Source organism: Talpa europaea (genome assembly GCF_964194135.1).
Source record: "Talpa europaea genome assembly, chromosome: 5".
Classification (NCBI taxonomy): domain Eukaryota; kingdom Metazoa; phylum Chordata; class Mammalia; order Eulipotyphla; family Talpidae; genus Talpa; species Talpa europaea.
In genome coordinates this window covers 117,146,420-117,165,136 of record NC_140071.1, presented here as the reverse complement: position 1 = coordinate 117,165,136, position 18,717 = coordinate 117,146,420, and the positions used below count along the sequence as shown (strand labels likewise).

The 18,717-nt window shown below is 36.8% G+C and overlaps 1 protein-coding gene across 1 annotated transcript in view; it reads left to right on the top strand.

Moving 5' to 3' along the window:
• Nucleotides 1-18,717, top strand: part of GABRB1 (gamma-aminobutyric acid type A receptor subunit beta1) — a gene marked incomplete at both ends in the record, with an annotated part of 315,869 nt that overhangs the window by 45,285 nt on the left and 251,867 nt on the right. The gene's annotated exons all lie outside the window — the stretch shown is intronic.

The following is an 18,717-nucleotide window of genomic DNA, read 5'->3' as shown; positions in this document are numbered from 1 at the left end:
ATGGAAAACAAATGCCAGTTTGAAAAATAGAAGATAACTTTATAAATGAATTCTATCAAAAATATTGTTATTAAATTCTAGCTGGAGGTTGGCTGTCTACTACGCCTCTCATCTACTCCTTGTTAAAATCAGACTCATAGCGGAGACAGAGGCATTAAAAATTAATAGAAGTTTTATACCAAGGCTTTCCACTAGATATAAATAAAAAGTGTTGAAAGTAATTTAAAAAGAAAAACTCTCTCACCATGTTATTCTCTGCTAATTCTTAAGTGACTTACAATGATCTTGTCACCCTCTTTAGGTTATATCTCTCAATAGGAAAGAAACTGATACTGCAGCAAGTGCAGTAGACTGGGGTCCATATTGCACCAGCACTTGACACATCAATAATGTTCATGAGTTTAGTTTTTAACTTTTAAGTAAGTGTATTGAGATACAGTATTTCTAAGGCCTTCTCCAAAATAGTCTGCAATGTATTTTATTTACACATACAGAATAGATAGCATTTCATTTAATAAATATCTGAGAATATCTGGATTTTCATCTCTGGAAGAAAGATCTTATTCTATCTTTATAAATAAGGTCATTCTGAACTTTGACATTGCAAATCAAGAGATGGCCAAGCTTATGGGGATATCAGAGAATTCACTTTAATGCTGGCTTTGATGAAATATTATAGAAAAAGAACATGTAAAATTATCAGATATTCAGACATAATAGGCTACTTTGACCTTGCCTGCTAAAATGCTCCAGAAATGGCTTGATTGATAGTACGCTTTTACAAAGGAAAAGAATAAAGGACAGATTACCCTACTTCCAACAAGCTTTTTGCAAGCACACAGAATAAATACAGCATTAGATGAATTTAGAAGACCATTAGTTTTGTAATAGATGGGTTCTCGATGATTTAATGATGACATGAAATTCCAACCTTGATAATGTCCTCAGCTCTTCAAAGCAAGTCATTTAAGTTGGTGGGTGACACTAACCTCTGCTTCCCATTGCATGATTTAGCCTTTAGCTTTCTTGAGACTATCATTACACCAGGGTATGCACACATGTATTATATATTATTACAAGTTAGGCAAAGCATACGTGAGTTCCTTTTAATTTGTAGTAGCTTGTAGTTTCTCTTATTGTCTTGTTTTATGAAATACATGCGCTTTTAAAGCCAATCGCTATAGAGCCTCCCTGGTGGCGCAGCGGTTGAGCGCTGGGTTGCGAAGCTGCCCACAGCCTCTGCGGTGCCAGTTCGATCCCCAGCTGCTCCCCGGCCACCAGAGGAGGGTCCCACATGGTGTGCAGACCTCTCCTGCCGCCTGCTGCTCCTCTCAGCAGTGTACTTCGGTCCTTCTGCCTGCTCTGCTCCCCACTCTGGCTCTGGTGAATTCTCTCACCCTCCTGCTCTTCTGACTGTACCCAGTGCTTGTATGTATGTATCAATCAATCAATCAATCAATCAATAAATCTTTAAAAAAAAGCCAATCACTATATATTCCATCCAGTTTTCCCTTTGATAATCATAGTAAAGTAATGAATGTGAATCTAGAGGTTCACATTTAAGGCCTGGAGTTAGAGGCTGGCTCAGATGAACTGGTTGGTGATTAAAGGGAGGCATTTCTCCTACAGATCTTCCCTGGATCTTCCATTAGGCTTGTCAATGTCAATGCAATTCTAGCACGTGGCTAGCTACTCATCCCTCTTCAAGGCTCTTCCTCTCCTTGCCCTACACCAATACCTCCTAATACTTAGTTTATGACTCTTGAAATTATGGAGCCCACCCTGGAAACTTTGGATTTTTAGATGCCACCCTGATTTACTACTCACCACTCAATCATTGTTCTGGATTTCCCCCAAGCCTCTACTTATCTATTTTCATTTTCTGATCAAAGATACACCTCACTAGGCAGTCTGCACAACCAGTCACCTGCTTTAGGCCACCATTCTGCTCACTGTCTACCAACCCCCTCTTAACAATCCCTGGCTATGTAACACAGTATTATTGCCTCGTAAGAAAAATCAACTGTAAAGAGAAAAAAAAAGAACAGATATGTAGCTGTTTCCTTTAAATTAAAAGTGATTGTTTTTTAATCAAAAGGAATTCTGAGAGTAAGTCATCAATATAAATGTAAAGTAGCTATGGTTTCTTTCATGAAGGATAAATTAAATTAAAAGTCTCAAGGACAAACATCAATAATAGCTTAAATAAATAGAGTGTGTTGGACTGAAATGTCACTTCATTTCTATTTCAGCCTTCTGTAGGAATGCTTCTGCCAATATGTGGTTTTGGCTTTGCAAGGCAAACACAGGAGAAGCTGCTTTTTGTCTTCCAGATTTTCAACTGGTAATCATTATAACCTATCACCACTGAATTGGTTAAGCTTGAATATTGTCTACACTCACATATGCCTTCAATCCAGACTTATTCATCCCTGAATTTCAAGATCAACATAAAATAAAAATGAATTCAATGTACCAAAGTATCTTTGATACTTTGATGCAGGATCTCTCTGTCTCTCTGTCTCTGTCTCTCTCTCTGTGTTTGTATGTGTTTGGATTTAGAAAAGTAGGTTCTTTGTAAAACAGAAAAAAGTTTCTCTTCTCAAAAGATAATTGTTTTTTAAGGGGAGAAAATGTCATTAAATTATTTTAGTAATCATTGCATAATAGTTTCTTGCTGCAAAAAACAATGGTTGGTTTCCATTAAAAAGCAGTGTAAATGCTAAACAATGTAGATGTGAACTATGTGTATGTACATACATATATATATATTTTTTAAAGATTTATTTTTATTTATTTATACAAGCACTGGGTACAGTCAGAAGCGCGGGAGGGTGAGAGAATTCACCAGAGCCAGAGCGGGGAGCAGAGCAGGCAGAAGGACCGAAGTACACTGCTGAGGGGAGCAGCGGGCGGCAGGAGAGGTCTGCGCGCCTTGTGGGACCCTCCTCCTGTGGCCGGGGAGCAGCCGGGGATCAAACCAGTGCTGCAGAGGCTGCGGGCAGCTTCGCAACCCAGTGCTCAACCGCTGCGCCATCGGGGAGGCCCTATACATATATATTTCTTATGATTCTTAGGGTTGGTAATCCTGAGAATTCATTTGCTAGTCTAATCTAGACTCACTTATGTGACTGCAGACATTCAGCAGTTCAGTCAGGGTGGCTGTATTCACACCTGGCAATCGTGCTGACTATACCCCAGTGCCTCTAGCAGGCCTCTCACCTCCACAGCATGGTGGTCCAAGGTTCCAGAGAAAGCAGAAGCTGCAAAACTGCTTGAGGCCTAAAGAGAATTTGAAAGATAATTTCTCCACATTCTATTGGTTATAGCAACACACAAGATCATTCTAGAGACAAGAAAGTGAAGAAACACATTTTAGCTCTTGTTGGAAGAAGCAGCAGACTCACTTTGCAAAAGGATGTGAACACAGGGAGGAGTGATTTATTAGAACAAACTTCCATGTCAGTATATTGTTTTCATAAAGACAATTTAGAGAAAACTCTTTTATCCTCATGACCTTAACATCTCTGATTTTAAATATTATGTTAAGCAAAAGAGAGTTCTTACAATTAACTAAACTCAAACTATTCCGAGAAAATTATGGAGAAGTTCAAAAAGGCAACTTTTTTCTGGGTGTTGAGGACTTTTAGTCAAACATTTAAAGATAAAATTATGGTCTATAGGAAGTGATTACTAGTTCTTTTTTATTTGTGATGAAATTTCCTTACCTCCCAAATTTTAAATGTACCTTCAATAAATTCATAGGCTACATAATTCTTGAGAGATATTTATATATATATATATATATATATATATATATATATATATATACAATGCTGAAAACCACTATTACCTCAATAAAAATTATTTAAAAAACTTTTAAATTTATTCACAAATTCACATTTATTCACAAATTCTTAAGACATTTTAAATAACCCAAATCATTCTAATGTGTTCCTTTCCAAATTCTAAACAGAATTATTTTTTTAAAGATTTATTTATTTATGCATATAAGAACTGGGGCACAGGCCAGAGGTGTTGGGGGTGAGAGGATTCACCATAGATAGAGTGGGGAATAGAACAGGCAGACTGACTGAAACACTGCTGAGGAGAGCAGCGGACGAGTCAGGAGAGGTCTGCTATACCATGTGGGTTGCTCCCTGGCTGGGGATTGAACTCGTGCTGCAGTGGCTGCAGGTAGCTTCATAGGTTGCGTCTTAACCCCTTGCGCCACCAGGGAGGCCCTCTAAACAGAATTATTAATAAGGCTAATATTTAATTATAACAGTTAACATTGAAATAGATATAAAACATAAGTACCAACCATGAATCAGTCAGTATTTATTTAGTCATCTCTGCAATAAATGTTGATTTATTAAAAATAAAGCAATTCACCTTAAAAATTTAAGACATTCTTTTATGTTAGTAGTTTCCATAAATATGAAAAAAAAAAGTAAGATAGAGAAAGGATAGTATGGCAAATCTTTGATTTATACAGGAAAATTCTAAAGTGTTCAGCACTAGTCAAATGCTATTCTCTTCCAAAAACACCCTCACAGACACACTAGAAATAATTTTTTTTTTTTCCCAGCTGTCTGGGCATTCCTTAACCCAATTGACACATAAACTCAGCCATCAGAGTGATGAAACCTTGCTATTATTCCCATTAACCCTTTTCCTCTCTCCTTAAGTAAGCATCCATAGATATCTTACCCCAGGCAAATATCCCACTGCAAATAAGCCAGTCTAATTGCCCACGAACAGCTAGACATTGGGGGAAAATGATGGCCTGATGACCTCATCAACTCAAGAGACCTCTCACCATGTAGATGAAGCTCAGCTTAGTCTCAAAACTACTCCAGGCATAGCATAATAAAAATGCTAGTGTGAACACTTGATTTTCAGGGTTGCCCAGGCAGGAAGATCAAATCCTGGAACACTTAGTTTAAAACAATGTGAATAGTATCTTATACTATCTCATAATATCATGGAGCCTTCCTTTGAATAAAAAAATATTAAAATATTAAGTTAAATAACTTAATAAATTATCAACTTACAAGTACCTTGGAGATACATAGTACAGATACTAGTAAACTAGCACTTTCTCAAATTAGCATCATATTTTTTTTCAACATTTATTATTTATTTATACAAGCACTGGGTATAGTCAGAAGCGTGGGAGGGTGAGAGAATTCACCAGAGCCAGAGCCAGGAACAGAGCAGGCAGACTGATGAAGTACACTGCTGAGGGGAGCAGCGGGTGCGGCAGGAGAGGTCTGCGCACCATGTGGGACACTCGCCGGTGCCAGGGATCGAACTGGCGCTGCAGAGGCTGCGGGCAGCTTCGCAACCTAGCGCTCAACCACTGCACCACCAGGGGAGGCCCTAGCATCATATTTTAATGTAGAATGATCTGAGGGATTGAAGAAGAAATATGTGTGAAGCGTTTAGCTTGCCATCGAATGGAGTTGCTTTAAGTATGAAGATGCTAGCATCGTTTTTAATCCAACTTAGGATACAACTTAGGACCTGACAAATAATTTCCTTCTTAGTTATATGTATATTAAAATATAATTTCTATATGTCATATTACATGAAAATGTTAACCTGGATATTCTTTCAATTCTTATTTGTTATTGTTATGAGAGGAAATGATGGAGGATAAGATGAAATAGTGTAAGATATCCATGTCGTGAAAGCACCTTAAAAGCATAAAATGCTACTCTTTCTACTTTTAGAGAACATGTGGCATTAGAATTTATGAAGCAGACATTAACTGAATACTAAGTAAGGAGATACAAGGTGCTGAGGACAGAACTGAAAAGGAGCTTATCACCCCTCCCTCAGGAGAGGGGCCACAATGAAGGAGTGTGATCCTGCACCTAGGAGGCTGGGACAGGGACATCTGGATCAAAGAAAAGAACTTCAAATGGGGAGATGGGGGTGCCCTCTCTGTAGAAGTGACAGCTTAACATGAGACTCGAAAAAATCTTCCTCATGAGAAGGATCTAGCATGTAAAGACTGGGGTGCTATCATAGGGGAAGAGCCAAGCAACATCCTAGGCAAAAGAACCTGGCATGATTGTGTGACAAGGCTCAGAGTGATGAGAAAAGCAGTGTGAGAGGAATGAAATGCAAAAGCAGAGAGCAGCTAAGTTATGAGGCAAAACTGCAGGGGCCTTGAGCCCTGAGGAGTTGTTTTTTTTTTTTTTTCCTTTTACAACTATATCATTGAGCAAGTGGCTAATATTACAGGGTCTCAAAAACATGGAAATCTTATACGCAATGTTTAACAAATGATCTAGTACCCACTCTACTAAAACTGCTATTCCCCATCAAAGACTGACCACTGGCCATCTTTCCATCAGTCTACTTGTTTCTCTAAAAGAACAACTGCAATCTTTCTTAGCTATAGCCAATGTTTATAGGTTCTGCCTTTATTTGCCAAAAAAATAAGAAATATTTTGAGAAAAAGGAGGCAATATGGTTATCCCTGCAAACACAGAGGGCTTTTACTGTTCAGACTCAGGGCCCTTCCCCAGACTTCACTTGACTTCTTTGCCTTGTGTGAAAAACAGGCACTCCATCTGTTTCTTCCTTTCTTCTTACTGCCAATTTGCATGCTTTATTTATATTTATGAATGTTTTTTAATCTTTACCCTCAAGCCTACATGATAGGTATGATCTGGTAATTCCTGTTCTCTTTTTGGAAGTACAAAGAAATTTACAGGTGATTTACTGCTAGTCATGCTAATTGGCAAACACTTGGTGGGGAGGAGGCATAGAGGAAAGATATTTAGAAACTTAAATGGCTTTGCCTTTGGAGCTCCTTGGACTCAAGCCACTTTCTCATTTCTGAGGTTCTGAGTGGACTGTGTCCATAGGTGTTATGCTGAAAGTAGAGTTTATCAATCTCCATGCCTGATCCGCCAAGTCCCCTTAATCTGCCTCTTCTCAATAGCACGAGAATCTATGAGGAAGACTTGACTTGGGAAACAAAGGCACTATGTCCTAATCCAGCTTCACCTCCCAGCACAAGGCTGAAGTGGACTATGTGTAATCATTTCGTATAATTTTTTTCATTAAAGAAGTGAGGATAATAGCCCCTACTCACTCACAGAATTTGAGTGGCGAATATGTGGGTGTATATATATGAATATGTAAACATATACATATATATTAATAAACATAATATCAGGAAGCTGTAAATAGAAGGGCTAACATACACCTTATTTTCCAATGAAGGAGAAAAAATAAATTAAGGATTCCAGTGTTACTTATAATCAGATAATCAATGATCAGTGTATGTGTGATCAATTTTGTCTGATGAGCAGAAAAGAATGATTAATGTCTATACCATGGTTACCTTTAATACTAGTAAACTTTGGAAGGATAATAGAAAGTATATGGAAGTAGATATTATAAAAGCTAGGTTATATTAATAACAATATTTCAACCATAATAAGAACAATTGGAAAATCCTAGTTGTTATCACATTATTTGCAAGTAGCAGATTTAGGGCAGAAGCTGTACTTCGTCCTTTGATAATTTTAGAAAAACAATTTCTGTCTAATGTCATTTTAGTTCTATCAAATTTGTGGCTGTTCTTCCTTCAGTAGATGTTCTCATCAGCAAACTGCTAATGTTATCAGGCTTTTTTAGTTGAACATAGAAACAATTACTGTTGTGATTGGGAAAGTTATTAATGCTACACACGACCTGCCTGAGAGATAGGAAACTGAAAATAAGTTGTTTACTTTTATATCCTGTTAGCAAAGGAGTTTGAATGACATGCTATTAATTTCATGAAATACAAAATGTCTAATACAATCAATTGTAACTAGTCTTTACTCCAATAGACTTACCTTATTACATCTACTTTAGATTAAAAAATTATATAAAAGTTTTACATAATGCCATTGACAGTATTTCCTTTTAGTCATCCAAAATGTTCAAATCCAGAAATTCTGTAAAACTGGAATCTGAAGGTAGGAAGAATAGGTGAAGTAAACAAGTTGGGTGAAAATCAGTCAAGTTTCCCTGGAAAGTTCCCTGATGAAGTTTTCCTGGAAACTGACAGGGCAGACATAGCTTTTGGACAAATCATAGCTATAGCATATGGGAATATTTTGGAGTTATGATGGCACCCTGATTCTCTGTTCTCTCCCTCAGCAATTAAGGACATGAACCCTGGCTAATGCTGATCTGAAAGGCATTGGGGAAATGAAGTTATAATTTGCTAAAATGAAGTTCTAACAGCTAAAGACTACAGAACATACTAAAATAAAGGAGGTAATGTGAGCAAACTTACCCAGACACTTCAGAAAGCTGAGTATAGATAAACTAGAAAGTTTGGGCCCGCTGGTCATAGAATAAGCTGTCAACTTTGAACAGGCTATACAATTTGAGGCATGTATGTCCTTTTTCTACTTAATTCTTTGCTATTCTGTCTTTTTTTTTTAATTTATTTTATTTTTTTTATAGAGGCATGTTTTTATTTATTTATTATATTTGTTTGTTTGTTTTGTTTATACATGCACTGGGTACAGTCAGAAGCGCGGGAGGGTGAGAGAATTCACCAGAGCCAGAGTGGGGAGCAGAGCAGGCAGAGGGACTGAAGTACACTGCTGAGGGGAGCAGCGGGTGGCAGGAGAGGTCTGCGCACCATGTGGGATCCTCCTCCGGTGGCCGGGGAGCAGCCGGGGATCGAACCGGCGCCGCAGAGGCCGCAGGCAGCTTCGCAACCCAGCGTTCAACCGCTGCGCCACCGGGGAGGCCCAATTCTTTGCTATTCTGTCTTAATGGGCCACCTGAAGGAACATCTCTTTGATGAAGCCTTTTAAATCAATGTCTCCCATCTCCTCAAAGAATATAGACTTGCTATACTTTAATTCCATTGTAATTCAATAGCGCTATTCAATACAATCAGCACATTTATCGTATAGGGCAATTTTGTTCTTCAAGGGACATTGGGCAGCTTCTTGAGACATTTTTCCTTGTGACATCTAATGTCAAGGTTGCTAGCTACTGGCGTCTAGTGGGTAGGGGCCAGGGATGCTGCTAAACATCCTACAATGCACAGGACACTCCCTCCATTACAAAGAATCATCTTGCACAGAAAGTCAATAGTGATGAGATTGAAAATCCTGCCATAGCTCATTTTTATGCTCTCAGTATATATCAGAACCTGTGCTAGGGGTGAAAGGGAGAGTTAAGTAGAAAGATAATAGAGGCAAGTCAGTTATTTACATGGTTGACTCCCCACCTCCCCCATATAGAAGTGATCATAGTCTTCACGCAGAAAGTCTCCACTTCAGCCTCTTGACCCAACGAGTGGCACAACCATCTATTCACTATGTTAGTCAAGTCTAGGAGTCTCTCACGTCCCCATTTCTAGCTCATGACCAAGTCTTATAGATTTTACCTACCTCCCTACATCCTACCTCACCCCACTAGCTAGATATAGGTTAATTTTTTTCTCTGCCTTTAGAATAAAGATTAAACTCTTCCATGATGTTTCATGTTCTTCCCTTGCTATCCTGCTAGTCTCATTGCACACCATGCCTCTTCCTTTTTTTCTGTCCCCCAACAACATTGCTTCCTGTTAGGTTCTTCAACCACCTATTTCCCCCTCTTGGGCCTTCATATACACAGTTGCTTCTGTCTAAGCTGTATTTTCTCCCTTTTTTCCTGGTGAGAGCTCATTCATTGTATCTCTGTTCAACTATTTCTTCTTCAGAGACACTTCCTCTGACCATACCATGGGTCCATGCCTCCCCCAGTCCCTCATGATCTGTTTCTTTATAGCATCTCCCACTGTAATTATGCCTTAATTTGTGTGACTACATTTGCTTTGCTCACCATTAATCTCTGGCAAATTCTAAAGGGCTTGCCACATTTTCAGAATTTATTAAATATTTGTTGAATGAACAGATAAAGGAAAGGAGGATTTGTGAATCTGAGATCGTATTATAGATACCAGTCAGCAAAAACATTTTATGACATTATTCACAGTTTAACTGCTGTTATTGTTCAGTTATTTCAAATAAGGACTAAGAAATATAAAAAGAGATTAGTGACACAACTAAGGTCTTATTACTATCATTTAACTTATTGAACTGTCGGTTTTAGAGGGAATTGCTCTGTTTTTACAACTGATTATTCACATACAGAAGTTTCTGGAGAACTTCTAAAAAAAAAAACAACTATATTTGAAATCCTTTGGAGAGAAGCAGAATTATTTTCTTATTCTTTGGTGTTAAAGAAATCACAATAATTTATCTGTATTACTTCTGGATACATATTAATAAACACCTCTGAAACTGTCTATAAAGTTATCTGTTCTTTAATCAAAATCTCTTTAAATATGATCTTCTTGAATTACTACTACCATTAGATTATAAAAATTAAGTCATTTTAAGTTACTATATTTTGCTATTATTGTCAATTATTTTTTTTTTTTTTATAAATTTTATTGTTATATTCCCCATACAATTGCAGCCCCCCATTCTGACCCCAATCCCTCCCCTCCCGCCCCCGCCCCCCTAAAAGTGTCTCTGGTTCATAGTTTTTTGTTGATTTTAATTTTTACTTTCTTATAGTTATTCATTTTCCTGGTCCCTTATTTAAGTTTTCTAGATTCCTGCTATGAGTGAGACCATCCGGTATTTTTCTTTTTCTTTTTGGCTTATTTCGCTGAGCATGATCCCTTCCAGCGCCATCCATGTTGCAGCAAATTGCATGTGTTTATCTTTTTTGAATGCTGAGTAATATTCCATGGTATATATGTACCACATCTTCTTGATCCAGTCATCTATTTTTGGGCATTTGGGTTGTTTCCAAAGCTGAGCTATTGTAAACAGTGCTGCTATAAACATAGGGGTGCAGGTGTTCTTTGGGATTGATGTTTCTGTGTCCTTTGGGTAAATACCTAGGAGTGGAATTGCTGGATCATATGGAAGCTCTATGTTTAGTAGGTCCAGAAATCTCCACACAGCTTTCCACAGTGGTTGGACCAGTTTGCACTCCCACCAACAGTATTGTCAATTATTTTAATCTCCAGAGTAATCAGTGGGCAATGTTCCCTATAATCAATCCTGCTATCCTTCTTCTGATACCACCCAAACCTCCTCCAAAAAACAAAAACATAAACTTGTCCTTTAGTTTAGATTTAATTTAGTTTAAATTCCTTAGCTTAATTCATTTGCCTAATTGTGGGAAATTACAAAGTTGTAGATAGTGATTACATGTGTCACCATTTTTTCCTGAAGATAGAATTTAAAAAACTAATGTCTGAGTATTCATCCAATTGATCACTAAATTGAAATAACAAGAAAATCTAAGATTCAAAAATATCTTCTCAATCAAAAGCAAGAAATTTGGGGGTGGGGTGGGGAGGGGTATAAGAGTAATTTCCATCTTTTTATATATATTTTGGAACTTTAAGAGTTGCTAAACCTTTGTAATGTTGTTACAGGGCAGGGAGAGGGGAAACCCAGAACCCCCAAACCTGCCTGAGATAAGTAATTCTAAAGAACCATTTTTAATGTCCTAAACTTCTCTAAGGTAATAAGATTTTCATGTAACTTTTTCTTTATATGGATACATCCCATTGAAAGCACAGCTTTATACATTTTTTTACCATTTCTACTTTAGTTGGAAGCTTCTGAAAAGTAATTATCACATTGCCTTCCACCTTTCCCTAGTTTTGAGTGTGTTGTCCCCTCAGGGGCTGTGAGTGTGAGCAGAGGTGCCAAAAAGGGAGGGTGAACTAACAGACAAGCAGGCAAGATTCTATCCCATCCTTCCTCAACCAGAGCAGCAACATGGGCTGGCTTGGAAAAATGCTAGGAAACACAATTTTTTAGACTATTGTTTTGAAGTCAGAGTACAAAAGAAATGCTTAATCACATAGCCATGCTAACCACAAGTGTTAAGATTTTACTGTTTAATTAATCTGAATCTTTTACATGTGTAGAGGTGTCCAAGCTTTACTTTAAACTGTATCTTCCATTAAAATGGAAACTTCTGGAGTATATGTGTTGAGCTGGTAAACCACACACACGCTAGCAGCCAATCTGAATGAAAATTTGAGAAGATGCTTAAGAGGGAAAAAAGTAAGTCAGGAAACCCTGTTTTGTTTTGTTTTGTTTTTTTTGTTTTTGGGGTGGGGAAGTGGGGGAAGGCAAGATTCCTGATACAGCAGTGTTTGTCTGAGGGATTGTTAGGGAGTGGGGCTGCTCAGTGCAAACTTAAAATCATTCCACTAAAAGAAATTCAGGAGTCACATTGCTTTGGAGCCCAATTTATAGAGCTTTACATGAGAAGATTAATGCAATTGCTCATTTTAGAAACCCAAACAACTGTGGTGATGCTGGACAGGACCCAGTAAACATGACAGATTAAGCAGAAGGACCGCAGGCACCTGGTAGAAGCACTGGTACCTGACCTGTGGATGCAGCAACACATGAATGATTCTGCAGTTTGCAGAGAAGAGGACCTGGATGGGAAAAGGCTGTGCTTAGCAAATAATGGTTATAATTGAGAAGCCCAGTACACATGCTCATGGAGGAACTTTGCAAGAAGTTGGAGTTGTGTCATGCAAGTAAGGAGCAAGGGCGCTTGGAACAAGATGGCTATTCTGTGTGCCAGTACCATTTGTGTCTGCAGCCTGGTGAGGCTTGGGGGAAGCACTGAGAACACTTATGACTCATTAAATTCATAAATTGATTTTTGATTCATTCTGATCTTTTAATCTTCTCAGTCTTCAGTCACTTTCTTAGCTGTCACTGCTGAGTTAGTTTCTCTTGAAATATCACAGATGTGGATATAATGTATTCTTTGCAAATTGTGCTTATTCTTCAATGGAAGTGACTATTATCTTTGATAAGTTAATGAGGACTTTTATTCCAAAGATCAATCAAATGCATCAGATTCCATAAGCCATGGGTCATCCTTACCTGGAATTTAAATGAGAATCATTACTTTATGTTAGCTTAAATTTTATCTCAGAGGGAAAAATGAAACATCTGATAGACTCACCATATGTTTCAAAAACAATGAAAAATCTTTCCAAATATAAAATGTTTAGAGTAGGACAATAACAAATATTTCACTTTACTTTTATTGAGCCCATTTTTTTTCTATTTAAAGAACTTTTGTCATGGAGTCATAATGCTGGAACGTACTTCCATATGTCATATGGTCTGTCCTGCCTTCACACAGATGGTGGTCTAGCATATTTTAATACATCTTCAGGGATCCTGTCCCTGCTCAGGTTAGTGTGAATATAAAACTTCCAATGCATGGAGAGAAAAATCCAGCTTCCTTTGCCCTGTAATTCTTCTAGATCCCAGAAGTCTTATTGATATTCCATTATGATTCTGTTTTGCCTTCCCACTTATTAAAATGGAAATTCCAAGCTAAGTTGGTAGTGGGAAGAACAAGGCACTAGAGCAAAGTAATGTTTCCAAGGTGCGATAGACCCACCAACTCTATCACTGCATGTTATTAGTGGTATTATAAAGACACATGCATGAATGAAAATAATACAAATAAAAAAGTAACTTGTGGTAAATTTGTATGGTAGGTGGAATAACATGCCTATTTATTCCCTAAAGATGCCAAATTTCTAATCCCTACAACCTGTGAATGTTAACTTAGATGACAAAAGGAGTTTTGCAGATGTCGTTAAGTCTGGTTAAGTCAAGAATATTCTCGATTTTCCAATTAGGTACAATCTAATCAAATGGGTCATTGAGATGGAGCAACTGCATATGATACGAAAAAAAGGATGGTTAGAATCATATAGAGATGTACCTATGGGAGAGAGATGCAATATTGTAGGCTTTGAAGTTAGAGCAAAGGTACTTGAGTCAAGGAATGTGGACAGTCTCTTGTAACAAGAAAAAGCAAGGTGGTGGATTCTCTACAGACTCTGGAAAGGAACCAGCCCTGCCAACACCTTGAGGTGTGTGTAGACTTTCTAATCTACAGAACTGTAAGATTACCACATTGTGCTGCTTTAGCACTAGGTTTCTGGTCATCAGTTATGGCCATGTAGAAAGCAAAATATGGTGGAGTCTTCCTTGACTATCCACAGTCTATTCCTCAAAGTAATGTTCTCAATGATCTATTGAAATGAAAGCACTTCATCTCTTTTCTGCTCAAAAATCTCCCAGTGACATTTCTCCTCAGTACAATAAAAACAAAAATTCCCATAATGGTTTCCCAGGCCCTCAACCATCTACCCCTTCATTTCTTCTGATTTTATCTTCCACTCCTCTCTGTCTCACTTAATGTGCTCCAGCCACACTGACCACCTTCCTGGGATTCACCTGGCATATTTTTGCCTCAGGACTCTGTGCTTGGTGTTTCTGTGACTGAAAATCTCTTTCTTCCAATAGAACATGACTCACTTCCTGCTGTTTTTAGGTCTTTGTCCCACTGACATCCATCAGGCAAATCTTTCATGACCACAAAGCAATTGGAATCAAGACCCAGCCCCCCCCCCCATATTTCCACCCTCAATACCACCTATTTCTTGGCTTTATTTTTTTCACATGTTTACATATATCAAACAACATCATTTTACATGTAATTTTCTTATTTGGATAGCTCATTTTCTCCCTCCATTAGAATGTAAGACCCATTAGGGCGTATAGTTTTTCCTGTTTTATTATTGCAGATTCTCCAGTATCTAGAATGTTGCCTGATACATAGGTATACATAATACATTTATATTGAATATATGAATGAAAGCAATATTAGAATTAAAACAGAGAATAACTTTGGATATTTATTCTCCTTTTAATCTCATAATGACATTTATAATCAATGTAGCCCAGCTATATGTTTTGTAAAAACAACATATAGCTCTCATTACAAACCAGAAATTTTACAGCTTATTGTTGGTTGTGGGGCTAATGATTAGTCATTCTCTAATCCAAGATCTCTCAGTTCTTCCAGCTTATTTCTCAAGAATTTAGCATCAGTACAATGTACAAGTATGTGTGATGATGAAATTTGCCTTGGCATTCATTTGTTCTTGTCACCTCAGGAGTTACTTATCTGTCAACACAAATACATACACACACACATACACACATTTTTTCAAGTGAATTTCTTTCTTTTATTTTCATTTTAACTTTATAAAAATTTTCCCAATTTTCCCTGGAGATAGGACTTTCCTTCCCTCACCCAAGTCAGTGTATGTATCATTTACTTTGGAGGTTATTGATTCACTGTATCTAGCTTAAAGAGCTCATTACTGTGTTGGCATTTTATCATGAAACATTATAAGTGGATGTTCTCATTCTTTCAAACCCTTCTGCTATCTGCCATTTGGAACTGTTTCTTTCCCCAATTAGAGTTGCTACCAAATGTTATTATTTTTCTCTTTTTTTTTCCCAAATAGAGTCCTGATATGGTAGGGTACTGAGACTAATTCATAATATAAACCTGGAAGATACTTTATATTTCATAGAATTCAATGAAGTAGGTTTTAAAGTGTACATTAACACTCACTACTTACCATGACCCTCACAACAGTATATAGGCATGTGTAGGGTAAAAATTCACTAAGTCTCTAGGACTCAGGTCTATATAAATTGCCCAAGGTTAAATAATGGTCAAGAATTTCAAGTGATGATGGGGAAGGTGAGGTATGTGGTGGTGTTCTGTATTGTGACACTCAGCGTTGTGATACCAAGCTGGAGTTTTCCCTATGAAACATGTCCTTTTTAAAATCATAACCCCAGGTAGATGGCATCTGACATCTGCTTGTCTATTTTTATTGAAAGAAAGTGCAATAAGGCCCAATCCACTATTATTTGTGTCTCATTGTTAGACAACTCTTACATTCAGGGAAAAACCTATATCCACAGCATGGCATCTGGGGCAACACAAAGTACTTTGTATTCTTCTCCACTTCTGACAATATAGGTAACAAGATTGAATTAGGTCTGTAAGGAATCTTCATCTTGGTGTGACTATTCCATGAAGTAGGAAAATAATAAGTTAAATGAGATATAGGAAAGTGTTTCTCAAATAGTAGAAATATACCAATATTATGACCTCAGGGAACCGCTTGGTGGAAAATAGAATTTTGGTCATATTCCTCCGGTGTATTAAACAAAGAAAGATTGAGAATCACTTTCGTGGGAAGTGATTTCCATCTCTCCAAGGATAGGATATTAACACTATTGGAGACTTTATTACTCCACTTTTGAGCTCTGGCAAACATATTCTATGAATGTCTTCAATTGCACTGTATTTTTACTGGGTGGTTTTTGGCTCTTTTCTTTAGCTAGACAAAGATAACTCTACCTGTTCATGGAAATTTGTAGTGACCTTTGAAACTGTAACTCTTCTCTTAAATGTGCATGTTGCCTTTGTTACTGTACTCAAGTGTTTCTGAGTGAGCAGATTTCTCATTGTGTGCTGCCCTGGGAGTCTCATGCTTGTTCTTTAAATATTATAGAAGCAAGAAGTATTTCAGAGGTTGGAATATTTAAAAAAAAAATTCATTCACCATACCTGCAGAGAAGTTTCTTTTGGTTTTGGGTAAGAAATTTAGAATGAGGGGCCTCCCCGGTGGTGCAAGGGATTAAGACACAGCACTATGAAGCAATCTGCAGCCACTGCAGCAACATGAGTTCGATCCCCCGCCAGGGAGGTTACCCACATGGCACGACAGACCTCTCCTGTCTTGCCTGCTCCTCCCCTCAGCAGTGTATTTCAGTAGATCCGCCTGTTCTGTTCTCTGCTGAATCCTCTCACTCCCCCACACCTCTGGTCTGTATCCCAATTCTTGTATGCATAAATAAATAAATATTAAAAAAATTTAGGATGAATCACCACAGCATGAAGAAAGAATTGTGTATATTTCTGCAAGTGCATGCAATACTGAAATGTCGAGTGTTGTTAATGCTCTGCTCTGAGCATTAAATTCACTTTAAAAAAATCAACTACACAGTTTCGTATAAATGAGCATGTTAGTTAAAAGCCTTATTTAGTGACTAGAGGAAAGGTATTTCATTGTAAATTTGTCTACATGATTTGTTTTGTTTTATATTTTTAGGGACTATGAGCCTGTTTCTAATTAAAATGCAAAAAAAAAATCAAAAATTATTTCTAGAATTAATTTTGTTAAAAGTATTTAAGAGTATTTTGAGAATAATAGCTCATGGTTCATGCTTAGTGCTTATTATTCATCTATTAAATCATACCTAAGCACCTAAGACCACTGATAGAATTTTCAAAATTGCTTTCAGTTCAGAAGATTTTTTGGCTCTTTCAGATGCAGGATTTGGTAGGAAAGTTAAGGAAGAAAAGTTGGTTTGACTTTTTTTTTGAGGAAAAGGAGCAATAACATGTCATTTGCCTGGCCTTTCAAATAGTATTATAGATGAATCTAAAATGTTTTGATTAATTTTATAAACAGATAATTTTGCACTTATTTTTAAAATTTCAAAACAATGGTTTAGTTTATGAGTAGTTTATGTAAGGACTATGAAGATGTGAAAACAGGATAGGAAAAAAAGCTTTTGTTCTTTATATTCTACAGAAATTATTTGTATATACTTCTTAGTGTCAAATGAGAAAAAAAAATAGACCTATTCCCTCCAGAAATATTAAAGAGATATTTTATAGTCTTTGGTGGAAAATCTTTTCCAAAGTGGCAGTTTTCTGTAGGTTTCTTGCAAAAAGATAATTCAGTGAAGTAATTTGCACCCCCAATTGCTTTATTGAACTCATATATTTTGTGTCAAAATTGCTGTGTAATGGATTTCATACTTAGAATCAGAAATATTTCTGTTATTAGATTAATTTATTTAGCTTTATCATTATACATGTGGTTAAAGGAATTAGGTTCCTATGATGTTGCTTTTGTTCAATATAGGAAAGGTTAGATTATCTCAAGTAGTTTCCAGTGAGATTCAGTTTATATTTTACATTTCTGAATAGAAATTAGTCAGTGGCTAAGACTAAATGAATCATATTGACTAAAGTAACACTATATTTTAAAATATAATTTGGGACATAGAAAAAATTATACAGAAATTATCTTTGCAATTCTAACACATTGTACATTTATAGAGAAAGAAGACAGGCAAACTTCTGACTAGTAGTAATTCTGAAGACTAGAATTATTCTGAAGACTAGAATTTTGTCTACACTATAAGGAAAATAAGATATTTCATTTGTCAAGTACTAGGTATATTTCTGGGCACTGTTTTAACTGGGCACTGTTAAAAGTTTATCTTGATTTTCTTTATTTTTTGCTATAGGTTATGTAATACAAAATATTTGGTTGAATTTTTGAGAAATGTGAGATTTATATACAGTAAAATCCCTAATTGTATTGTATTATTCTGAAAGTTTTGACAGGTACATGCATTTATTTAACCATTGCAATCAAGAAAGAAAATAAAATACATTATTCCCAAAAGTTAACCCTGTGCCCTTTCACAATCTCCCAGTCCTTAGCCTTTGGTCACCTTCTGTCTGGTTTTTCACCCTATTTTTTTTTTTTATATTAGGGAAGGCATACAACATGTAGTCTTTTGAGTGTATTTTCTTTCACTTAGTATAATGCATCTGAGATTTATCCATGTTATTGTGCATGTCATTATTTTGTTCCTTTTCCCCCCAAGTATTAGTCTGTTGTATGGAGGTACTATAGTTTAGCATTCCCTCACTGAAGCATATTTGACT